The sequence below is a fragment of the Lepus europaeus genome, chromosome 6 (genome assembly GCF_033115175.1).
Source record: "Lepus europaeus isolate LE1 chromosome 6, mLepTim1.pri, whole genome shotgun sequence".
In the NCBI taxonomy this organism is placed as follows: domain Eukaryota; kingdom Metazoa; phylum Chordata; class Mammalia; order Lagomorpha; family Leporidae; genus Lepus; species Lepus europaeus.
In genome coordinates, this window is record NC_084832.1 from 34,376,094 (window position 1) to 34,399,191 (window position 23,098).

The 23,098-nt window shown below is 42.1% G+C and overlaps 1 pseudogene; it reads right to left on the reverse strand.

The window, feature by feature from the left end:
- Positions 1-20,096: 20,096 nt before the first annotated feature.
- The window catches only part of LOC133762059 (chromobox protein homolog 1-like), a 35,373-nt pseudogene continuing 32,371 nt past the window's right edge, over positions 20,097-23,098 (reverse strand).

Here is a 23,098-nt window from a genome sequence, read left to right on the forward strand (position 1 = left end):
GACAAGTGCTGATCAAGCTGCAACTTTATTTTTTGAACTGCTCACTATATATCATTGAGGCATGGGAAAGAGGAAGGGCTTGTCTTCGCTACTGCAGTGCTGACGCAATCAAGAAAAACCCGCGGGGCCCTATTACGGGAAGGGGCCCTGTTACGGGAAGCTACAAGATTAGGGAAGGGGGGTAGGGCGGTTACAGGCGCATGGCTTCTACAAGATTAGGGAGGGGGGCAGGGCGGTTACAGGCGCATGGCTTATAGTACATTTTATCTGACACGCCAGGTTTTTCTATTACCAAGAGGTAAGGCCACCTACTGCATGGTCCCTGACATATCCCCCTTCTTTATCAATTTAAGAAGGATAGCTGTGGTTTAGGCCAAGTTTGACGAACGAGCAGTGCCTGTCTTAGGAATCGACCCGAAACCCTAACACCTCTTACCCGTCGCTGGATATCCTTGCCAGTCCCCAAGGACTCCTGTCTTAGGCGGGTGTGGGTACGGGAAGGTGCCCGTCATTGGCTTACTGCTCATTTTATTGATAGGCCTGGGGCCCTTCCTGGGCTCCCGACTGGACAGCAATGAACGGGGGAAGGTTAGCTGTCGAAAGGACCGTGACCTTATTGGCTATACTTTATTGGCCGGAGAGGGGATGATAAGTTTCCATGGGATCTTGCATGGCTAGACTCTGGTAATGTATTTGAATTGGCCTGGCTGCCAAATTGTCTACTTGTTGTTTGATGAAGGCCACGAGTCTATTGAAGAGACAAGGACCTACAGATAGTATAATAAGTATTCCAGCAAAGGGGCCTAGAAGTGGCAACAAATAGGGAAGCAGTCCATTCCATCCAGTCCAGAAGGGGTTTTCAGCCAGGGCACGTCGACGACGTTCCAGGTCTTCTTGAAGTGTTTTGATTTTATCACGAACAATGCCGGACTTGTTGGCGTAGAAGCAGCATGTTTCCTGTAAAGCCAAACAAATACCTCCCTGTTCGGCAGTAAGCAAGTCTAAGCCTCTACGGTTTTGGAGAACGACTTCCGCTAGGGAGTCAATTTGATCCTGAAGGTCCTGAATGGTGGTGGATAGGGTTTGTACATCATTAATAAGCTGTTGGGACAATTGTCTATATTTGTGGACCGCAATTCCTAGTCCTGTTGAACCTGTAACCATCGCTGAGGAGATTCCCAATGTAGCTATTAAAGGAATAAATTGAACAGCTCGTTTCGGTCGCCCCGCAATATAATCAAAGGAGGGGATGGGAACAGGGGTATCTCCCGAAATGATTTTAATATTGGGGAAAAGCGTAGCATGTGCGCAATTACCGCTCCAATTTGCTGGTAGGACAGTATAGGCTAAATTATCCTTGCATACAAATACGGTGGAATTGGGGGCGTAAAGAGGGAAATCTATTGTTTCATTATCTGTACAAAAGGGAGCGAGGCCTACATCAATATTAAAGGAATTATTAAGGGGAGGTTTATAAAGGCAAGTGATGTTTTTAGCTGGGTAAGGAAGAACAGGAAAGGGATGTGTAGGCTGAGCGTTAGAGGAATCATTAAACATAGAGGTACTATTAAGCGGTAAAAATACGGCAAGAGGAAGGGGGGGTCCCTGGCGCAGACAGAGCCAACAGCTGTTTGCAAGGGAGGGGTTAGAGATATTAAGTAATTTATGGGACTCGGTGAGGATATCGGCGGTGTTGGCATCTAAGCCTTCCATTCCTCGAGATCGGATGTTAGCCAGAGGGTGGTATTGGAGAGAAGGATAAAGGCTTTCGAATGCGGTTTCGAGTATCTTTTGTGTTTTTAACCTGGTAAGTGTGTCCTGAGGGCCACCACCATCAGACACTCCCACAGGGGCTGCAGGGTACCAGCAGGCCACTTGTCCCTTAGGGGGGCAGGGAGGAGAGCTGAGGCGTGAAGACGATAAGTCTCCTCCAAATATTCCCCCATGATCTCCTGTTATAGTGGCAAACAATAAATGTTTACTCCCCTCATTACAGGTTTGATACTGAGTATAACAGGAGGAGTGCACAGAGTAGTGGATAGTACTATTGCATTCTGATGGGCATTGATCCTCAGGGCGGGAAGAGTCTAGTTTAGGTTTGAGAGTACACTGCCATTTGGAATCTGTGGCAGCCCGATATGCAGTTTTATCTCCACAGTCATGTGTAAAATGAGGCTTACGATTGAGGACTCGGGATCCATAGGAGGTTGATGTTTGTGGGAGTAATACTGTTATGCCCCCCGAGCAGGTACAAGGGTTATGCTGTTGAAGGAGTTTTTGAATGGCCTGAGGGTTGTCAAACCCTGCAAAGACTGGTGGAGCCCAATGGATGGTGTAGATTGCCATTATCAGGAGAGCAAGGAAGAGGGACATTTTGTTAGGGCCCTTCAGAGGGGTTAATCAGTGAGCCCTCAGGAAATGTGGTAGGGGAAGAGCGAATAGAGAGAAGATAAGATACACAAATAGCAACAATGGCAACAATACCGACAATAACAAGGAGTCCTGTAATGAGTCCCAGTAGAGTCCAGCCGGGTCTTTTTATTCCTGTAAACACAAGGGGAAAATATCCTCAGGGCCAGATGTAGGCTCTGGTGTAGGGTTAATATTAGAAGAGTTTGACGAATTAATTTGTTTAACTAATCTTTCAGGCAGCCATCTGGGTGCCGATTGCTTTTGATCCAGGATGCAGGCTGAGCCGCGGCCCCAGATAAGTACTGGATCTGGGCCATGCCAGCTGTTGGTGAGGGGGTCTCGCCACATCACCATAGGTGGAGCCGTATTAGGGGAAGGGTGCCAGTGACGGTCAGCAGCGGAATGACCATTATTATCCAAAGTTAAAAAATTTGTCACAAAAAGCGCATGATTTAAGCGATCGCGGGGAGAGGTAAAAGAGAAGGAAGTGGCTTTAAGCCGAGTGAGCCAAGTTTTTAATGTTTGGTGGGCTCTCTCAACTATTCCTTGTCCCTGTGGGTTATAGGGAATGCCTGTAGCATGGCTAACATGGAGCGCTTCACAGAATTGTTTAAACTTAGTGCTGACATAAGCAGGACCATTGTCTGTTTTAATTTTAGCAGGTTTTCCCAGGACAGAAAGGGCAGTGACAAAGTGTGAGATGACATCCCTAGCAGCTTCTCCTGAATGGGGGGAAGCAAAGATAAAACCACTATACGTGTCTATAGACACATGGAGATACTTTAATTTGCCAAATTCTGGGAAATGCGTGACATCCATTTGCCACAACTGATTAGGGAGAAGACCACGCGGATTGACTCCTAAATGCGGTACAGGGAGGCTTGTGATGCATGTGGGACATTGTTTTACTATTTCACGAGCCTGATCTCGTGAAATCTTACAAAGTAAACGGAGGGATTGAGCATTTAGGTGATGTAACTTATGTAATTTTTGAGCTTCTTGTACTGATCCCATAATTATGGGGAAGGCAAGCCTCGTAGCTGCATCTGCCTGGGCGTTACCTTCTGATAGTGGCCCTGGTAGGTTTGTGTGTGCCCTGATATGTCCCAAGTAGAAAGGCTGTTGTCTCTTGTGAATTAACTTTTGAATTTGTGCAAATAAGGGCGTAGCGTTAGAAGTTGTCTTAAGAAAAGGGGAAGTTTCGAGTAACGGGATAGATTGAGCCACATATGCACTATCAGTAAAGATATTTATAGGCTGATCGAAAAATTGTGTAAAGACTTGAAGTACGGCATACAGTTCAACCAACTGAGTTGACTGATAAGATGTTTTAAATACATGAGAACGGTTATTTGCCACGAAGGCGGCCATCCCATTGGAAGATCCATCTGTAAACACCGTGACAGCCTTTGGAATGGGGTTACTTTTTGTAATTTTTGGGAAAATGAAGGAATAGGACTGGGCAAACTGTAGTACCGGGTCATCAGGGAGGTGATTGTCAAGAATCCCCATAAAGCCTGACATGGCTATTCCCCAGTCGTCAGATGTTTGAAGAAGGAACTGGGTCTGTTCTTGAGTATATGGCACTATTATTATATCGGGATCCTTTCCAAAATACTGGCGGGAAAGGGAGCGAGCCTTAATGATTAATGAAGTGGTTTGGGAAGAGTATACAGAAATTACCTTAGACGAGGAGGTGGGGAGATGGACCCAGAAAAGAGGTTGACCCTTTTTACCAGGTGTGAGGGCCTTTTGCCAAAACACTCCAGTGGGCGTGTGTGGCGTGGCTAAGACAATAAAAGTTAAAGGGAGGGTATACGAAATTTGAGAGACAAATTGTTGGCTGATGGCTTGTGTTACTTGGTTTAACGCCTCTCTCGCAGCCGGGGTGAGTTCACGGGGGGAAGAGGGATCTGAGTTTCCTCGAAGGATGTCGTAAAGGGGCAAGAGAGTGTTGTTAGGGACCTTTATATAGGGCCTGAGCCACTGAATATCTCCTAAAAGTTTTTGAAAGTCGTTAAGGGTATGGAGGCAGTCTAAGCGAAACTGGATGCGAGGCACGAAAACCTCGTTTTGTTGTAATTTTAAGCCTAAATAGGTAAAGGGGTCTTGTAACTGAACCTTATCAGGGGCAATTTGTAAACCAAGGGCGAGAAGGGTTTTAGTAAGGTCCGTGAAGCAACGAAGTAGGTTTGATTTATTTTGGGCTGCCAATAGAATATCATCCATATAATGTAAAATATAAAGATGTGGCCAGCGTAAACGAATTGGGTCTACTGCTTGTGCCACAAATTTTTGACAAAGGGTGGGGCTATTGGCCATTCCTTGGGGTAAGACCTTCCATTGAAATCTTTGCATTGGTCCCTGGAAGTTAACACGGGGAAGGCTAAAGGCGAAGAAAGGACGGTCATCAGGGTGTAAAGGAATAGTAAAAAAGCAATCCTTAAGATCTATAATTATTTTAAAATAACCATTTGGAATGGCTACAGGGGTGGGGATGCCAGGTTGGAGGGCACCCATGGGTGCCATGACCTTATTAACGGCACGCAAGTCCTGTAAAAGGCGCCATTTGCCAGATTTTTTCTTTATGACAAAAATGGGTGTATTCCAGGGAGAATTAGAAGGCTCTAAGTGTCCAGCCTCGAGCTGCTCCTGTACAAGCGCTGTAGCGGCATTTAGTTTTTCTTGAGTAAGCGGCCACTGGTCCACCCAAACAGGAGTTTGAGTATTCCATGTGATTTTATCTGCATGGGGTACAGGAAGGCCAGTGGCCGTTGCTAAAAATCCGAATATCCGAGCCCGTGTTTATCTGTTTTAGAGGGAGTTGTAATGGGTTGAGTTATGCCCTGTCTTGTTTTTCCAAGTCCCGTGCCAGGCACATAATCCATGCGCAGCATTTGTTGTGTGACCACGTTACTAGGGCTGCACAGGATAACTTCCATTTGGGAGAGAATGTCACGTCCCCACAGATTAACAGGAAGGCCTGGTAATACAAAAGGAGTTACAGTGCCCTGATTGCCTTCACTATCCTTCCAGTGTAATACCTTTGAGCTGACTTGGGGGTTATTAGATTGGCCTATACCTTGTAAGTCAGTAAAAGATGCGGTCAGCGGCCAGTGGGTGGGCCAATGATCTTGAGATATGACCGTGGCATCCGCCCCCGTATCTAGAATGCCCTTAAAATCCTTTCCTTCAATAGTAAGGGTTAGTGTAGGTCTATTTTTTGTGATTGGCTGGACCCAATAGGCATCCGAGGAGCCCAAAGGGGTAATGCCTCGGGGCCTGGAGGAAATTGAGGATGTATTTTTAGTAATTAAAGGCATAAGAATTAGTTGTGCTAGGCGGGTGCCCTGTGGAACGGCAGCCACTCCGTTAATAGCGGCTGCTAGAATCTTTATTTGTCCGGTAAAATCACCGTCAATAATGCCAGGAAAAACTTGAATGCCCTTAAGGGTGGCTGATGCTCTACCAAGAATAAGAGCACAGGTACCCGAAGGCAGAGGGCCCCACACCCCTGTAGGGATAATTTGTGGGCCCTGGGTGGAATCTAATATTGTATCGGAGGCGGCACAGAGGTCCAGTCCTGCGCTACCTGGGGTTGCTCGTTGGAGGGAAGTAATTGTTGAGGCATTTGAGGAACTTGTTGTTGGGCTTGGGCCTGAGGAGGGACAAACCGTATCGCCCCAGGGTTTGTCCTTGGATAATTTGGGGCCAGGGGCTGGCCCCTCTGGGAGTTTCCCGGCAGCCTAGGAGGGAGGGGCTGGCCTGAAGAATTAGTCTTTGACCTACATTCATTTGCCCAGTGATAACCCCTATGGCATCGAGGGCACAGGGTGGAAGGAAGTGGCCTACCTGGAGGGGATGGGGTTATATTTTGTGCCATAGGCCTGGTTGATGAGGCAGTGGGACAATCACGGGCAAAATGTCCAGGCTGTTTACAAGCATAGCAAGTGGAGGTTTTTGCGGAGGGGTTGTGAGCCGATTTAAATGCAGCTCCGATAGCCAGACCCATAGCGTGGGCTGATCCCACGCCAGCGCAGAGCCTCACGAATTCTGAAAGGTCATTTTTATGTTTATGAGGCCGAAGAACGTCCTTACAAACTGGATTGGCGTTTTCAAAGGCAAGGTGTGTAACGAACGCGCTTCCACTCTCTCCCGGGCCGACGAGTCTCTCAGCTGCCATATTAAGGCGCGAAACGAAATCACTATAAGGCTCGTCGGGCCCTTGTTGAACTTTAGCTAAAGAGGCGGTGACCGCTCCTCTCTGAGGGAGTTTTCTCCATGCCCCCATGCCGGCAGTGCTAATTTGTGTTAGTAACCCAGTAGGGAATTGGGCTTGTAAATTATTGGAGTTATACGGGGGATCTCCCAAAAGTTTTTTGAGGGTCCAATGTTTTGATGAGACTTTAGTAAGGTTTTGTTGAGCTAACTCTTTACAAATTTGAACATAATCAGCCCTCCACAGGACGTAATCACCCCCGCTGAGAGTGGCTCGGGCAAGAAAATCCCAATCATTAGGCGTGAACCAGCGGGTTTTTTGGTTTTCTAATAAGGCCTGAGTGTACGGGGCGGTGGGGCCGTATTGGGTGCAAGCTGTTTTAAGTTTTTCAATAAATTTGAGACTAAGCCTTTTGTAAGATGACGGTTGTCCATCTCCCGGTCCCTGATGGGGGGCCTGATCCTCTCCCTCTGACCCCGGATCCTCACTGTCTTCCTCATGTTGGTGGGGTGAATTATCCTCATCCTCATCTTCCCCATCAGTGGTAGGGTCGGACTGGCCTTGGGCTTGTCTCCTGGTTACAGGGAAAGCCAGAAGGGGTTGGGTTTTGGGCTTGGTGTTATTTTGCTTAGATCGTGGAAGGGGTCGTTCCAAGGCGAGATGGCGGAGCTCATCATCGAGGGTTCTTAGTTCTTTAAGGAGCTGGATGTGCTCCCGCCTGGCTTGAAGTGACTGCCGCAGAGCCGACAAGTCAGGTATAGGTGGGTTAAGATCGTGGAAGGAGGGGGCGCAAACGGTAAGGGGTAGGTGAGGATTATATGGCGGGGGTTTAGGGGGATCTGGGGCACTATGGGCAGTCTCCTCTCTCTCTTCAAAGGCTGACCGGTCTCGAATAACAGGATATAATTGGCCCGTCTTGTTGGAGAGGGAAGGGGTGGGCTCCTCGATCACATCTGGGGGGTCATCTGGGGTGCCATTATCAGAAACAGGGGGCATATCTAGAATGACAGAAGGGCATCTAGAGGGGGGTTGGGAGCATCGCCGTAGCGTCTCCTCGCCTTCCCTCACCAGGGCGTCGACAGCTTTATCTGTATGCCGGGTTTTTATAATATCATTAATTAGATTCCAATATGAAAAGATGGTAATAGGCACCTTGGCAGGGCCAAAAGTCTCATGGAAATCTTTTAGACAACTTCCAACTCTATTCCACTTAACCTCGTCGATTGTGCCTTCCTTGGGAAACCAGGGACACAGTCTTTCTATATGATCAAAAAACACTTTTAAATCTTTCTTTTTAACCCGAACTCCTCGTGTCTTGAGAGTATCTTTGAGGCTTTTAATGAACATTTCCCGTGACGATAATGCCTGCCCCATGGCTGTCACTTACCTTGCGCCGTCTTCGCTCCTCAGCGTCGACCGATGCTGATGATCTCGGGTGGGCAGTTCCGAGCTGGTCGCACAATCACTTGGATCCAAGTTTTCCTCCTGGAAGGCGGCGTTTCTCCAATCTTACAGGCACTTCGAGCCCCAAGGGCCACACTCGAGCCCCACGTTGGGCGCCAGATGTCCCGACCCGCGGGACAGCAACTGGGGTCGAGTACCTAGAAGGAGAAATGAGAGGGGCAGGAGACACAAGGATGGCAGCAAGACAAGTGCTGATCAAGCTGCAACTTTATTTTTTGAACTGCTCACTATATATCATTGAGGCATGGGAAAGAGGAAGGGCTTGTCTTCGCTACTGCAGTGCTGACGCAATCAAGAAAAACCCGCGGGGCCCTATTACGGGAAGGGGCCCTGTTACGGGAAGCTACAAGATTAGGGAAGGGGGGTAGGGCGGTTACAGGCGCATGGCTTCTACAAGATTAGGGAGGGGGGCAGGGCGGTTACAGGCGCATGGCTTATAGTACATTTTATCTGACACGCCAGGTTTTTCTATTACCAAGAGGTAAGGCCACCTACTGCATGGTCCCTGACAGTGTTGTTCATTAAATTCATCATCCTGCCTTGACTGTCAATTGCTTAAAACGTAGGTGGTTTCAGTATAAAAGTGCTTGTATTTGGGGTCAGGCATTGTAGCCCAGCTGGATAAGCTGCTGCTTGTGATTCCTTCATCCTGTCCTGGAGTGCCAGGGATGGAATCCTGCCTCTTTAGATACAGCTTCCTGCTAATGCACCTGGGAGATGCACCAGTTGATGGCCCAAGCACTTGGGTTCTTGTTACTTGCATGGGAGACTCAGATGTTTGGCCTAGCCCCACCCATGCAGGCATTTGAGGAGTCAACCAGTAGAAGATTGATTCCTTCTCTCTCTCTCTCTCCCCACTACTTTCAAATAAATAAATAATTTTTTTTAAAAAAAGAGGTGCTAATATTTCAAAATCATGGATTGCCTCAAATAATAATCACTAAATTGTAATGATTGTCAAGATGGTCCCAATGATACTCTAAATCATATGAAAATGGCTGTGATTTAAATTTTTTACTCATCTTAGACCTCTTAAAATCCTCCATGACATGCTCCTCATTCTTTGTTTTAAGAATTTAAATTGGTATGTGACCTCAATCCACTTTGGGGAGTTTTTGTTTTTTGGATGTTTGTATCTAGAAGTTGCAAAAGATGATTTGAAAATCTATCTCTAGAACACTCTGATTCTATGACATAAAATTCTATTCTCTGAGGATTCTGATCTTACTAGAAAATGTTGCCAATTACTGAGAATTAAAGGAATTATTACTGCTAAGGGGATCTCAGCTTCTTAAAGGATGATGGTACCTTCTGATCAAAATATTTTAATACCATATCCAGTTACTTAGACCCAGTTTTTAAAAATGAACTTTAGGGTAGGGAAAAAAAGCTGTCTGCCTTTAAATGGAATAGATGACTTTGCCTTTGCATAAACACCTTGAAAGTAGAGCAAGATAATTATTTTTCCTTTATCTCTAAAGTATATGAGAGAATGGTGATCATTAATATTCACTAAGTAAGAATGTCTGATTGCATAAAATATATCTATTTTTATAGAATGGAAAAAATAAATACAAAATAAAATAGAAATTCTGTAGACTTATTTGTTCTTTATGATGTCTAAGAATGAAAAAATAATTTAAATGGAAAAATTACTTTTGATAGTTCTTACTAAATTTGCTTACTAAAATGAGAAGAAAATCCAGATGACAGTAATTGAGAATTTGGGGAGATATTTTAAATCATCATCCTATCCCATCAGGCAACTTGAAAACTTAGCAAAATGATGTTACCATCCTTTTCTGAGCACAAAAATAAAACATCTCTTCATAGTTTTGCTGTTGTTATTCTTTCCCTTCCTATTGTATCTCTCATACTTGGATTTGAAAGGAAGAAAGCAGCTGCTGGTTTCTGTCTGGTTTGGTTTGTGAAATTGGAGAAGACCAGCATTAGGCTTTTTCCACAGGGCAAGTGAGGTGCAGTCAATCAGACTCACTGAGCTGCACTTCATTGATTTTTGGCTTTGAGCTGCAATGGCGCCTGTTCCTGTGAGCCACCCTCGTGGAGCTGACCAAGGTCCCTAATCCTCTTAACCAGCAGTCAAGAAATTGAGATAAAAGCTGGCAATTCAATGTGTTCAAAAAACAGATTTGACAAATTAGGAGGGTTCAACCCTAAGTTGAAAAAAAGTTCAATCTTGATAATTATATGGTGAAACACATGGCTTAGATGGAGATCAAATTACAAAGAAATATCAATATAAATGAAATGTCAGTTTAACAGAACTAAAATCATTAGGAATGCAAATGTCAAAACAAGATATTACCAACTTAAAATTTCTATGTCTTCCTATATGAAATAAATGACACATAAAATAAAAGCAATAAGATTTAAAGAAATATGAACTTGGCATATTACTTATCTTTGACCTAATGGCATGTTTAATTTTTTTAGCCAATAAATGAAATATAAGAACTTGAATAGTTTTTGTATCTATAAATAGAAATAGTAAAAATATTTATGCTGGATTGACCATTCAAATAAACTAATAAATCCAACCAAGAAAGTTATTCAATTGCTTTTTTCAATTTACTGCACTTATTGTCCTTTTCAGCCCAAACAAAGCTGAGATTCTTGTTTGAATAGACAAAGACACTGGCTATTTAATGAAAATCATGTTCTACTCCTGGTATTTTAAAATAATTTTTATATTATCCCACAATTAGTTAAGAGTAGCATAGGGTAACTTTTATTACGTGTAAAGAGGGGAAAACCCTAAAGTTGAAACCTAGCTCATATTTATTTTCATGTTTATCTTTAGAAAGCAAAATAAAATATTTAATATCATAAAAAATTTTATGCATTTCACAGTTATTTTGTGGATGTGAGTACTGTACTTTTCCTCAGCTAATCTTTTGAGATAGTTTATAAAATATATCCTTTTTCTCTTTTGTTTCTACCTTGGTATACTCAACATTTATAATAATGTCCAGAACATAGACACTTGATGTTTGCATTCTTGTTGGATGAACAATGAATTAAATCATGTACCTTAACAAACATGAATTAAAGGAAGAAAGTCCTATGGAGGATCTCATAGTTCTCATCTGGCACTGATAATGACATTATTTCCATGGTACAAATGGGTCTCAGCATATAAAATGTCCACACATTCAGATAGTACACTATTCCTTAATTTTTGTAAGTTAACATACTGCTAAGCCTATCAGTGACTCTTCTGGGTTGAGTCACTACTACTGTGTGCACCTTGTGACCAGGAAATTGCTATTTTTCCACATATTTCTGGAGCTTTGCATGTGGCAGGAAGATAGTAAATATTAATTAAATTAATGGATGTGCAAATGAGTAAGTGATTATGTGATCAGCTGAATATCCCAAATATTATATATCCATTACACAAATGTAGTGATGAACTCTAGCTAACTGGTCCAAATCTCCTGCCCAGGTTGCAAGGGCAGTTGAGGGCAGTCAATACTTATTCAATTTCATTTCACAAACATTTATTGAAGGGGTATTGAGCATGTCCTCACTCTATATAGAATGCCATAGCTGATTCTATAGGAAGACTCAGGGATACAAGGAGTTTATGCATATGAAACAAGGTAATTAACAATAAAAATGCTTTAGAATATACTAAACATGCACGCCTAAACGAGCCACAAATGTACTACAAAGGCAAAGAATAAGAATATGGACAACCAGTGTTTTAGGTAAGTGCTTATCTACTCATAGTGCTTTCAGATACAAGGGTTGTCCTGTGCATTCTAAATGTATAATATTGCTGATTGCCTTATTTTACCATTAATCTTTTAAAGCCCAACTTGTAAATGAAAACAGCTTGAGGAAGGGTAACACAGCAAATTTCTAGAACTTGGGTTTCTCCTTTCCTTTATCAGAACCAAATACAAACTTTCCAGTAAGGATGTTTTGGGATTTGGGACACAGAGAAGAAAAAAAAGTACACTATTTAGAGAAAAATAAACTTGGTAAAGGATTTGGAAATAAACCACAAACAGGTTACTTAATTTCTGAATGTTGGCCCAAGATAATAGAAAAGAGTAATTCCCATCATTAGAAGAACAAAACACTCTCAGTTTCGTTCCTTGCTTTTCCTGAGAAGGGATATCCCTGGCCTGGTCCATTGAGTATCTGTTACAATTGAAAATAAGATTTAGGGCCCGGCACTGTGCCATAGCAAGTGAGGCTGCCACTTGCAGTGCCGGCATCCCATATGGGCGCCAGTTCGAGTCCTGGCTGCACCACTTCCAATCCAACTTTCTGCTATGGTCTAGGAAAGCAGCAGAAGATGACCCAAGTCCTTGGGCCCCTGTGCCCGTGTGGGAGACCCAGAAGAAGCTCCTGGCTCCTGGCTTTGGATTGGCGCAGCTCCAGCCATTGTGGCCAATTGGGGAGTGAATCAGTGGATGGAAGACCTCTCTCTCTCTCTTCCTCTCTCTCTCTCTCTCTGCCTCTCTTCTCTCTCTCCGTAACTCTTTCAAATAAATAACTAAATCTTTAAAAATAAAGAAAGTAAGATTTAATATTTGATGCCTATTATTTAACAAACTAACTTAAACAATTTATAAAATTATCATCTTTTGGGGCTGGTGCCATGGCTCACTTGGCTAATCCTCTGCCTGCAGCACTGGCATCACATATGGCCACCGGGTTCTAGTCCCGGCTACTCCTCTTCCAGTCCAGCTCTCTGCTGTGGCCCGGTAGGGCAGTGGAGGATGGCTCAAGTGCTTGGGCGCCTGCACCCATGTGGGAGACCAGAAGGAAGCACTGGGCTCCTGGCTTCAGATAGGTGTAGCTCCAGCTGTAGCGGCCATTTGGGGGGTGAACCAACAGAAGGAAGACCTTTCTGTCTCTCTCTCTCTCTCTCACTATCTAACTCTGTCAAATAAATAAAAAATAAAATAAAATAAATAAAAGAGGACAATGGGGGCCGGCACTGTGGCATAGCGGGAAAAGCCTCTGCCTGTAGTGCTGGCATCCCACATGGGTGCCAGTTTGAGATCTGGCTGCTTAAAAAAAAAAAATTATCATCTTTTGTGCTATGGAGGACTAAAACAACTAAAATCCCAAATAATTACATATTCTTTGTCTTTGACAACCTAAAGTAGAAAAATAAAATTTTCTGAATTTGATAGTTTCATCTCCTATTGCAGAAAATTCCAATAAATAATCATTAAATATTCCCAAAGGAAACTTTTCAGGCAAAAGAAACCAACACCAATATGTTGATCAAATCAATGCAAATAAGAATAGTAATCCTGATTATATATTTTAGGAAAATGTATGTTTATATAATTTAATGAGAATGGAATAATCTGACTACAATAAAATATTATTAATGTAGCTCATTATTTGGCATCCTAAACAAAGCTGCCTGAGTCAAATATGCTGACTGAATTATAAAATGGCAAAATTTGATACAGAAACTAGCCCTTAGTTATTAAAAAATCAATGTGGGAGCAAGGCTAAAAGCATTTAAATTAGTCAAAGTAAGAGAACATGATGAAAGACACTAACCAATAGCAAAGTATTTTTATTATTATTTGGAAAAATATTGCCTTTATAACATAGACATTTTGAGTTAGTCATAAAAAATGGTGGTTTTCTGATGTTAATCTCCTTGACATCTTACCTATTTTTCACCACAGCAATGACAGCAATGAGGAATCTGACGGTTTATTGAATACTTAAAATACTTAATATATGTCAACCATTATTATCCTCAAAAAATTCATGCAAAGAAGGTATTATTTTTGACATTTTACAAATGCGTAACAGCAGAGTCCAGGGTTAAACGGGTTAAACACTGATCTTTTTGATGCCAAAACACACAATTTTGTTTCAAATGGAGCACGAACATTGTGCTATTGGGAACTAAAGTCAATAAGGAGAGTGGGATGTCCCTCTTTCTTTTAAGTCACAGCACTGGAGAGCTGGTTAACAAATATTGGGTAATCCAGCTATGCAGTTACCACATATCCTACATGTATTTGTTTATTGAATGCTTAGTGTGTACAAGGTGATGTTCAATGCACTGAATATACAACAGTATATATAACAGACAAACAGTGGGGGAAACAATAAACTAAATAAATGAATATATATGTAATATTTACCATGAGGAAAACAAACAGATAAGGTAATTGATGGGGGGATTTTTCAGTGAGATGTTGGCCAGGGAAGATTGCTTTTTTATTAAAGCCTAAAGTGAGAGTAACTTCTGAGGATAGCTGGTTGAAGAGCATTTGAAGGAGAGAAGCAAATGCAAGTTCCCTGAGGCAGGAGTAGAGTTAATACATAATAAATAAATAAATAAATAATAAATAAATAAATAAATAAATCTCTAAGAAAACTATTGGAGCTAGATGGAAGGGATAGAGAGAGAACAGGAGATGAGCTCAGATAGATAATGGTAGCCATATCATATAGGGTCTTGTATGTCTTGCATGTCAGAGAACATAGATTGTTGCTTCTCTGAAAAAAAATAGGGAGATCATTGAAGTGTGTTGACAGAGAATTATAATTTGACTTTAGTTTAACAGGATTTCTACAAGAGCTATGGAGTAGAGTAAGGAGTACAGAGGCAGAGGTAGGGAGATCAATTAGAGATTGTTAGAATAATCCATAAGGGAGACAATCATGCTTTGGATCATGTTGACAAAGGAACTGTAGTGCAGTGATTGAATTTTGACTATTTAATGAAGTTAAACAGCAGAACTTGCTGATGGACGGGATGTAAGACACATATAAGAGTGGATTCAAATGATGCAAACATGGAGTCATATTTGATTGACTAGAAAGAGTTCTCACTGGTTGAAATAGAGAATGTAACACATCAGATTTGTGATGTGTTATGATACAAAATGATACAAAAAAGGTGATATTTGTTTTTCACTTAGCATAATTATACCCAATGCCACCCATTTCTTGAATGACTGTCATATTATTTGGTATGTAGATATTTATAAATGCTGTCTTCACTGAATTATATGCTTTACAACATAATCTAACCTTACTTTATGGTCTTTTTTATGAATCAAATATCCTATATAGGTGACAGGGATCTAAGTAGTTAGATATCTTCTACTGCCTTCCCAGGCACATTAGTAGAAAGCTGAATAAGAGGCAGGGCAGCCAGATCTCGAACCGGTGCTCCAAATGGAATGTCAGCATCTCAGGCAGCATCTCAACCTGCTGCGCCACAATGCTGCCCCAACTGTTAATATTTTTTAATGAAAAAGGAAAATCATCAGGGGCTTAAAAAAACAGTGGTGCATGGAGCTCCTTGAATCACATTTTAGGAAGGCAGCTCCATGCACCAGCAGTTAGCAGGTGTTACTGCATGAGAAAAGAAGAAAGTGTATTGAAGATGCTGGAATAAATCATGTTACAAATAGATGTTGTCACTGTAGGACTTCTCAAACCCTTTCATACGACAATAGGCAAATCTTCAAGTGGTAGAATATAGTATGCAATGTTTCTCAATGTTACCTGACTCTGCAAACTCCCTCTTTTATTGCAGAATATATTCTAGATGCAGTATTCTACAAGAGTTGTATAGAAAATAATCTAAAGGAAGGTAACAAAGTTAAGGAAAGGAAGCTCTTTTAGAGACTAATGAAGAGAGGGATTATAAAGTAGAACTTAGAAACATACTACAATAACTGTAGCCAATGATGATGATGAGTGACACAAGCCAAGTAATATGGTATTAATATCAACATATACATAAAACTAAGGAAACAGTATCATAAAATGATAAACTTCAGCATATAAAAGTTTAAAATACAAAGCTTAACATTTTACAATGCTATTACAACTTCTTCTTTCTATTAAACAACATTAACTAGACAATTTATGATCATTTCCAAGGCTATTTGTACTTCTCTGCTGAATAATAACAGAAACATTTGAAATGAATTGGGTGCTTGTAGCAACAATTATAAATAGGCATATATTATAGGGACAGTGGGAGCATAAGGATGACTGATGTAGGAGCAGGTGCTGCCACTCTTGTTTGGTTCAGTGTTCCTTCATAAGTAGGACTCAAATTTGGGTAAGATAGGATCAACAGGTCGTAGATAAAGAGCTACATTTTCCATTAAACCCAGTTTGCATCTCTGGACCAGAATGGAGATGAAACAAAAATGGCTGCCTGATTTTGAAAGTCTTTTTTTAAAAAGAATTTATTTATTTAAAAATCAAGAGTAGCAGAGAGGAAAAAGGGAAGGAGGAATGAGAGAGAGAGAGAGAGAGAGAGAGAGAGAGAGAGAGAGAGAATGAATGAATCTTCCATCTGCTGCTTCACTCCCCAAAATGGCCCCAATAGATTGATTCAGGCCAGGCCAAAGCCAGAAGCCAGGAATTCCATCATGGTCTCCTACTTGGGTGGCAGGGACCCATGTACTTGGGCCATCCTCCTCTGCATTCTCAGATGCATTAGCCAGAAGCTGGATCAGAAATGGAGCAGCCAGGACTGGAACTGGCACTCCAATATGGGATTCTGGCATGAGAAGTGGTGACTTAACCCACTGTGTCACAATACCAGCCCCTAAAAGTCTTAAACAAATTATCTTTTTATAAATCTATAGCTTTATTAAGACAAAAACTGACAGTGTTGTATGAATTTTACATTTAAACAAAGTTTTCATAGAAATCTAACACATGCCTACAAAGATTTTACTCTGTAGCTCTAGATGGAGCTACACTGGAAAAGAACTGGTGGATCTTATGAATCGATATGGAACATCTTGGATTCTCGGGATAAAAAAAATAGTTTTTTGTTTAAAGTGAATTACTGCCCCAGTATGAATGCTTAGTCTTCTCCTGAGATAAGAGCTCCTGAAATCATTCAGTCCTTGAGTAGTTTCAGTGAAACTTGTACTATCAGTTCCTGAACCCTGCCAACCATGGTTTCAGAATTCAAAATTCAAAAAAAACCCCAGAAGTTCACTATATTAAGAGCATGGGTCGTGGCCGGCGCCGCAGCTAAATAGGCTAATCTTCCACCTGCAGGGCCGGCATACTGGGTTCTAGTCCCGATCAGAGCACGGATTCTGTCCTGGTTGCCCCTCTTCCAGGCCAGCTCTCTGCTATGGCCCGGGAGTGCAGTGGAGGATGGCCCAAGTCCTTGGGCCCTGCACCTGCATGGGAGACCAGAAGTGCCTGGCTCCTGGCTTTGGATCAGCACAGTGCGCCGGCCACGGTGGCCATTGGAGGGTGAACCAACGCTAAAGGAAGACCGGAAGACCTTTCTCTCTCTCTCTCTCTCTCTCTCCAATCTGCCTGTAAAAAAACAAAAACAAACAAACAAAAAAAACGGCATGGGTCTTTAGTTTTCCCTACTCTCCCATCTCCTATACCACTTTCTTCCCTTCTTCCAATACCTCAGCCAGTGGTTTGGATGATACATCTTCATAATTGGAAAAAATACACATACACAGTCATAACTGAAAACTTCAAAATTGGAAAAGAAAGTGTCTTGTCTAATTTCAAGAATTAGCACCTCTGAGACAGAATGATCTATCTCCCTCCCCAGTCAGCTTCCATCTCCAAATTGGCAGCTTTGGTAGTTTATAAACTGGCTTAGTTCTGTATGAGGAACAACATTAAGCTCAGGCTGAGAACATCTTGGCTTACAGGTTTCATGCATTCATAGCCCTTAAACAATTTCTCTCACAGTCCCCATTTATGGTGTCAGTGACTTTCTTTGAAAAGGCAAAATATCCTGGACATAGAACTGAACCATTAGTTAGTTGTTCTTTATATTATTACCATTTCCTCAATGAGGTCCCAAATTTTAATAAAAATGATCCAACCCATTTCCCTTTCTCCTTGTCCCATCCCTCTCACTCCCAAATAATAGACTAATAATAGCCGAAAACTACACACATGCTACAATTGTAAAAATGTTGAGTCATCCTCATTGGGATCCCATTGAATCTGTAAATTGCTTTTGGTAGTATGGAAATATCAGCAACATTCTTTGCAGATCTAGGGAATAATGATGCTAGAATTCATATGGAGATACAAAAAACCCTGAATAGCTAAAGCAATCCTATACAACAAAAACAAAGCCAGAGGCTTCACAATACTTGATTTCAAGACATACTACTAGGTGATTATAATCAAAACAGCCTGGTATTGGCACAAAAATAGACTTGTAGGCCAATGGGACAAAATAGGAACTCCAGAAATTAATCCACACATCTACAATCAATTTATTTTTGGCAAAAGAGCTAAAAATCAGTCACTGGAGTGAAGACAGTCTCTTTAACAAATAGTACTGGGGAAACCAGATCTCTACATGCAGAAGTATGAAACTAGACTCCTACCTTACCCTTTTCACAAAAACCCACTCAAAATGGATCAAATACCATCAAATCATTAGAGAACATTGGGGATACTATGCAAGATATTGGCATAGGCAAAGAGTTCTTACAAAAGACCCAAGAAGCACAGGCAATCAAAGCCAAAATTGACAAATGGGATTACATCAAGCTGAGAAGCTCCTGAACTGCAAAAGGAACACTCAGCAAAGTGAAGAAACAACTGACAGAATGGGACAAAATATTTGCAAACTATGCAACTGATAAACTGTTAATATCCAGAATCTATAAAGAGCTCAACAACAACAAAACAAACAATCCAGTTAAGAAATGGGCAGTGGACTTGAACAAACATTTTTCAAGAGAGGAAATTCAAATGGCCAACAGATACTTCAAGAAATTCTCAGGATCATTAGCCATCAGGGAAATGAAAATCAAAACCACAGTGAGGTTTTACCTCCCTCTAGTTAGAATGGCTCTCATATAGAAATCCAGAAGCAACAAATGCTGGAGAGAATGTGGGGGAAAATGTAATCTGATACACTGTTGGTTGGAATGTAAACTGGTGCAACCACTATGGAAGACAGTGTGGAGATACCTCAGAAATCTGAATATAGACCAACCATATGATCCAGCCATCTCACTCCTGGGAATTTACCCAAACCAAAAGAAATCAGTATATGAAAGAGTTTTCTGTACCCCCATGTTCATTGAGCACAATTCACAATAGCTAAGATATGGAATCAACCCAGATGTCCATCAACTGATGACTGGATAAAGAAATTATGGTGTATATATATACACTATGGAGCAGACTCAGCTGTAAAAAAAAAAAAGAATAAAATCCTATCTTTTGCAACAAGATGATCACAACTAGAAACCATTTTGCTTAATGAAAGAAACCAGTCCCCAAAAGACAGATATGATACGTTTTCCCCGTCAGAGGTAATGAATAGAGTACCTGAAGTATAACGTATAGAAGGGGAATAGATATTTTGATAATCAATGATGCTTTATAGCCCTTGTCTTTCTTCATACTATTTGCCAAACTCTTTTACTCAGAGTAGCATTAAATATATGAGCATTAATTGTAGTAAAAAAGAGCATTATAAAAATTAAGAGTGGGAATATGAGAAGGAGGGGGAGGAAGGATTGTAATGCGGGTGGGAGGGAGAGTGGGGAAAGTGCCACTATGTTCCTATAATTGTATAAGAGAAATATATGAAACTTGTATAACTTAAATAAAATATATATCAAAGAAAGTTTCAAAAATGCAGAGCTAACACTATTGGGAAGAAGGCTGTAGTTATAGAGATGCTGTTTGAAGACCTGTAGTATTTTTTTGTCCCCTCACACACTCAATTCTGCAAGTTTTGGCATTCATAGAAGGCCCTTGGTTTCCCTCAGCAAAGCACAAAATGGGCTGCCTGGAAACATTTATCCCCCTTCCCCTCTACTGGAATGGGTGTGCCAGCTACACAACTTGGAACAACTTAAAGCTCTGCTGCAGAACATAGAAACTATACTGCCTCTTCAAAGGACACCTTCACAAGCCACCTCTATGGTGTCAAGGCAGGTAGAACTTCTTCCTTCCCCACTTGAAACCCACAGTCATATGTGACACAAACTGGGACTCAGGAGAGTAAATTCTTGTCATCTTTTTTGTTATCATCCTCCGAGGGGTAGAGTGCCAAGTCAGCCTTTTCTTATAGAAGGACTGACAACCTGTGGGCACTTAACATTGGCTTTCTTGGCAGGGACCAGGTCAGCCTCATCAGAGTTTCTCCATTTCATCAGGAACATGAGTGTTCCACTCAAGTCTGTAGCTCCAATAATCTGTTCTGGTTCCAAACCCCAGACAAAGCCTCATGGCTTTTCTGATTCTTCCTTCTTCTTTGGTTTTTATCTCCTCTCCCTTATCTTCAGAATAAGAATCACCTTTGTGTTTGCCTCTGTCTGACTTATCCATCTCATGTGCTGTTTGCTGTGACTGCAGAAACTCAGCAATGAGGTCAGGGCAATTCAGATACTCTTCTGGTCCCCACGTATTGCCTTCCTCTGAGAACCCTTTCCACTTTAGGAAGTACTCCACTTTGCCCTGTACAACTCGATGGCCAAGAACTTTTTCCACCACAGATTTCTCTTCTTCTTCTCCCAGTGTCTTCTCCACTTTCTTCTTGTTTTGTTTTTTTCCGCATAGTGTCCGCCAGCTTTATGGTGTAAAGGGTGGTGCTACAAAGCAGTGCCTAAGAGCTTGAGAAGAATTGGAATCTTCCTATTGGCATAGCACAATGGGCCAGCGTGGAGTAATGACAGCCAGAAAGTGATAAGCTGGGGAGCCACAGTCGAGCCCCTAACTGAGCACTGCAAGCTCCAGAATGAATTATTTTAAACTAAAACATTTTAATGTTTTGATACTTAAAATTATTTTCAATAAATTTTCTACTACCTTAGGTGTGAATAATTTGCTTGTGAGTTATGTCACCTTATTTTGCATTGGTTTAAAGAACAATATCTACAAATACACTTTTAATTTATTTGATAATCACAAGATTAACACTTCACTATACAAAGAATTCAACAAGTAGTAAGTAGAAAAATCACTGTTCCTCAAGAGTATAGATGTGAGCTACAATCAATAAAAGAAATATAAGAAATGAAAGAGGAGGGAAGGTAGGAGAGAGGGAGGGTATGGTGGGAGAATCATTATGCCCTTAAAACAGTATTCATGAGGGGTTCCAACAGGCAGAATAGTGACAGGGAAGTCTGATTTAGACTAAGTGAAATTAATATAAAAAATGGAGAAAGTACACTCTTAGGGTAAAGCTTCTGGGGAAACTGCCATGGGAGATCCAGTGAAAACAGAAGAAATGGCCCAGACCTGTGTAGAAAGTGCAGACACGCAGCAAGGTACAACAAAACAACAAAGGAACCAGCAGCTTGGATCCGGGGAAGAAGGACCTGCCCTGGCAAACCAGGTGAGATTGGACTGCATGGGCCTTCACTGTGGTTGACACAGTGGGAGGGGGAGCTTAGTGAACTGCACCATTTCTAGTATGGCCCAGATGTCTCAGGACAGCAGGGTGACTGCTCACCTAGAGGGTGGGGGAAAGTGATACAGCTCTCTCTCTCTCTCTCTCTCTCTCTCTCTCTCTCTTTCTCCCCCTTCAACAGCAACCTGAAGTCAGCTGTGAGAAGGCCGGCGCCATGTTTGGACACAGGCAGGTAGCAGTTGCTCCAGTTCATGTTCAGGTATCTAGCAATTATTGGGGTCCCCCTCCACCCAGTTGGTGGAGCAACCATAGCAGTTCAAGAGAAACTGATGTGGACGGTCTCCAATCGCCAACTGTACCCACCAACCAATAGGAAGGAAGGAGGAGCCATCTCTGTGGAAGGGAAGTGCTACCTGCAGGACTCTCCTACATGCCCAGCAAAATTGTGAAGTAAGTGAGGTTGCAGCTGGTAGGTATTGTGCGTGCCTATGATCTAGAGATATTACCTGAGAGAAAAACCCACATTTCCCACTGACATTGAATCTGCTTGGGAGGACCAGACTCAATCCAGCAGGCTGGAACACACACAGACAGTGGCTCTGGGAACACCTTGGTCTCCCTGTGGACAAGGTGGGCTAGTAGGGCAGAGTGGCCCCACTTAGACTCCTTGACCCTGTGAGCCCTGGGAGCTGAGACTGAGAAAACTGAATGAAATTTTTCCCATGAAAATAAGATTTTAAAGAGAAATCAAAATGAAATACTAGAAAGGAAGAATTCAAAAGATCAAGTAAAAAATGCAGTGGAAAGCTTTAACAAGAGTTGGTAGGCAGAATAAAGAATATCCAACCTAGAAAACAAATCTCTAGAAATATTACAGTCATGGGTCGGCGCCACAGCTCACTAGGCTAATCTTCCGCCTGTGGCTCTGGCACCCCAGTTTCTAGTCCCACTTGAGGCACTGGATTCTGTCCTGGCTGCTCCTCTTCCAGTCCAGCTCTCTGCTGTGTCCCGGGAGTGCAGTGTAGGATGGCCCAGGTTCTTGGGCCCTGCACCTGCATGGGAGACCAGGAGGAAGCACCTGGCTCCTGGCTTCAGATTGGTGCAGCACGTTGGCCATAGCAGCCATTTGGAGGGTGAACCAACAGAAAAGGAAGACCTTTCTCTCTCTCTCTCTCTCTCTCTCTCTCTCTCTCTCTCTCTCTAACTCTGCCTGTCAGAAAAGAAGAGAAGAGAAGAGAAGAGAAGAGAAGAGAAGAGAAGAGAAGAGAAAAGAAAAGAAAAGAAAAGAAAAGAAAAGAAAAGAAAAGAAAAGAAAAGAAAAGATTATAGTCACACCAAAGAAAACAAGAAAAAATTAGAAAACTTTGAAACAGTGTTGCAGATATATGGGATACAGTCAAATGACTCAACGTACGAGACTTAAGAGTGCCTGAAGGTTTGGAAAGAGAGATGTGACTAAAAGGCCTACTTAGTGAAATAATTACAGAAAATTTCCCTAACTTGGAGAAAGAAAGGTCTGGGGCCAGTGCTGTAGCGCAGTGGGTGAAGCCACTGCCTGTAGTGCTGGTATCCCATATGGGTGCCAGTTTGTATCCTGGCTGCTCCACTTCTTATCCAGCACTCTGCTATGGCCTGGGAAAGCA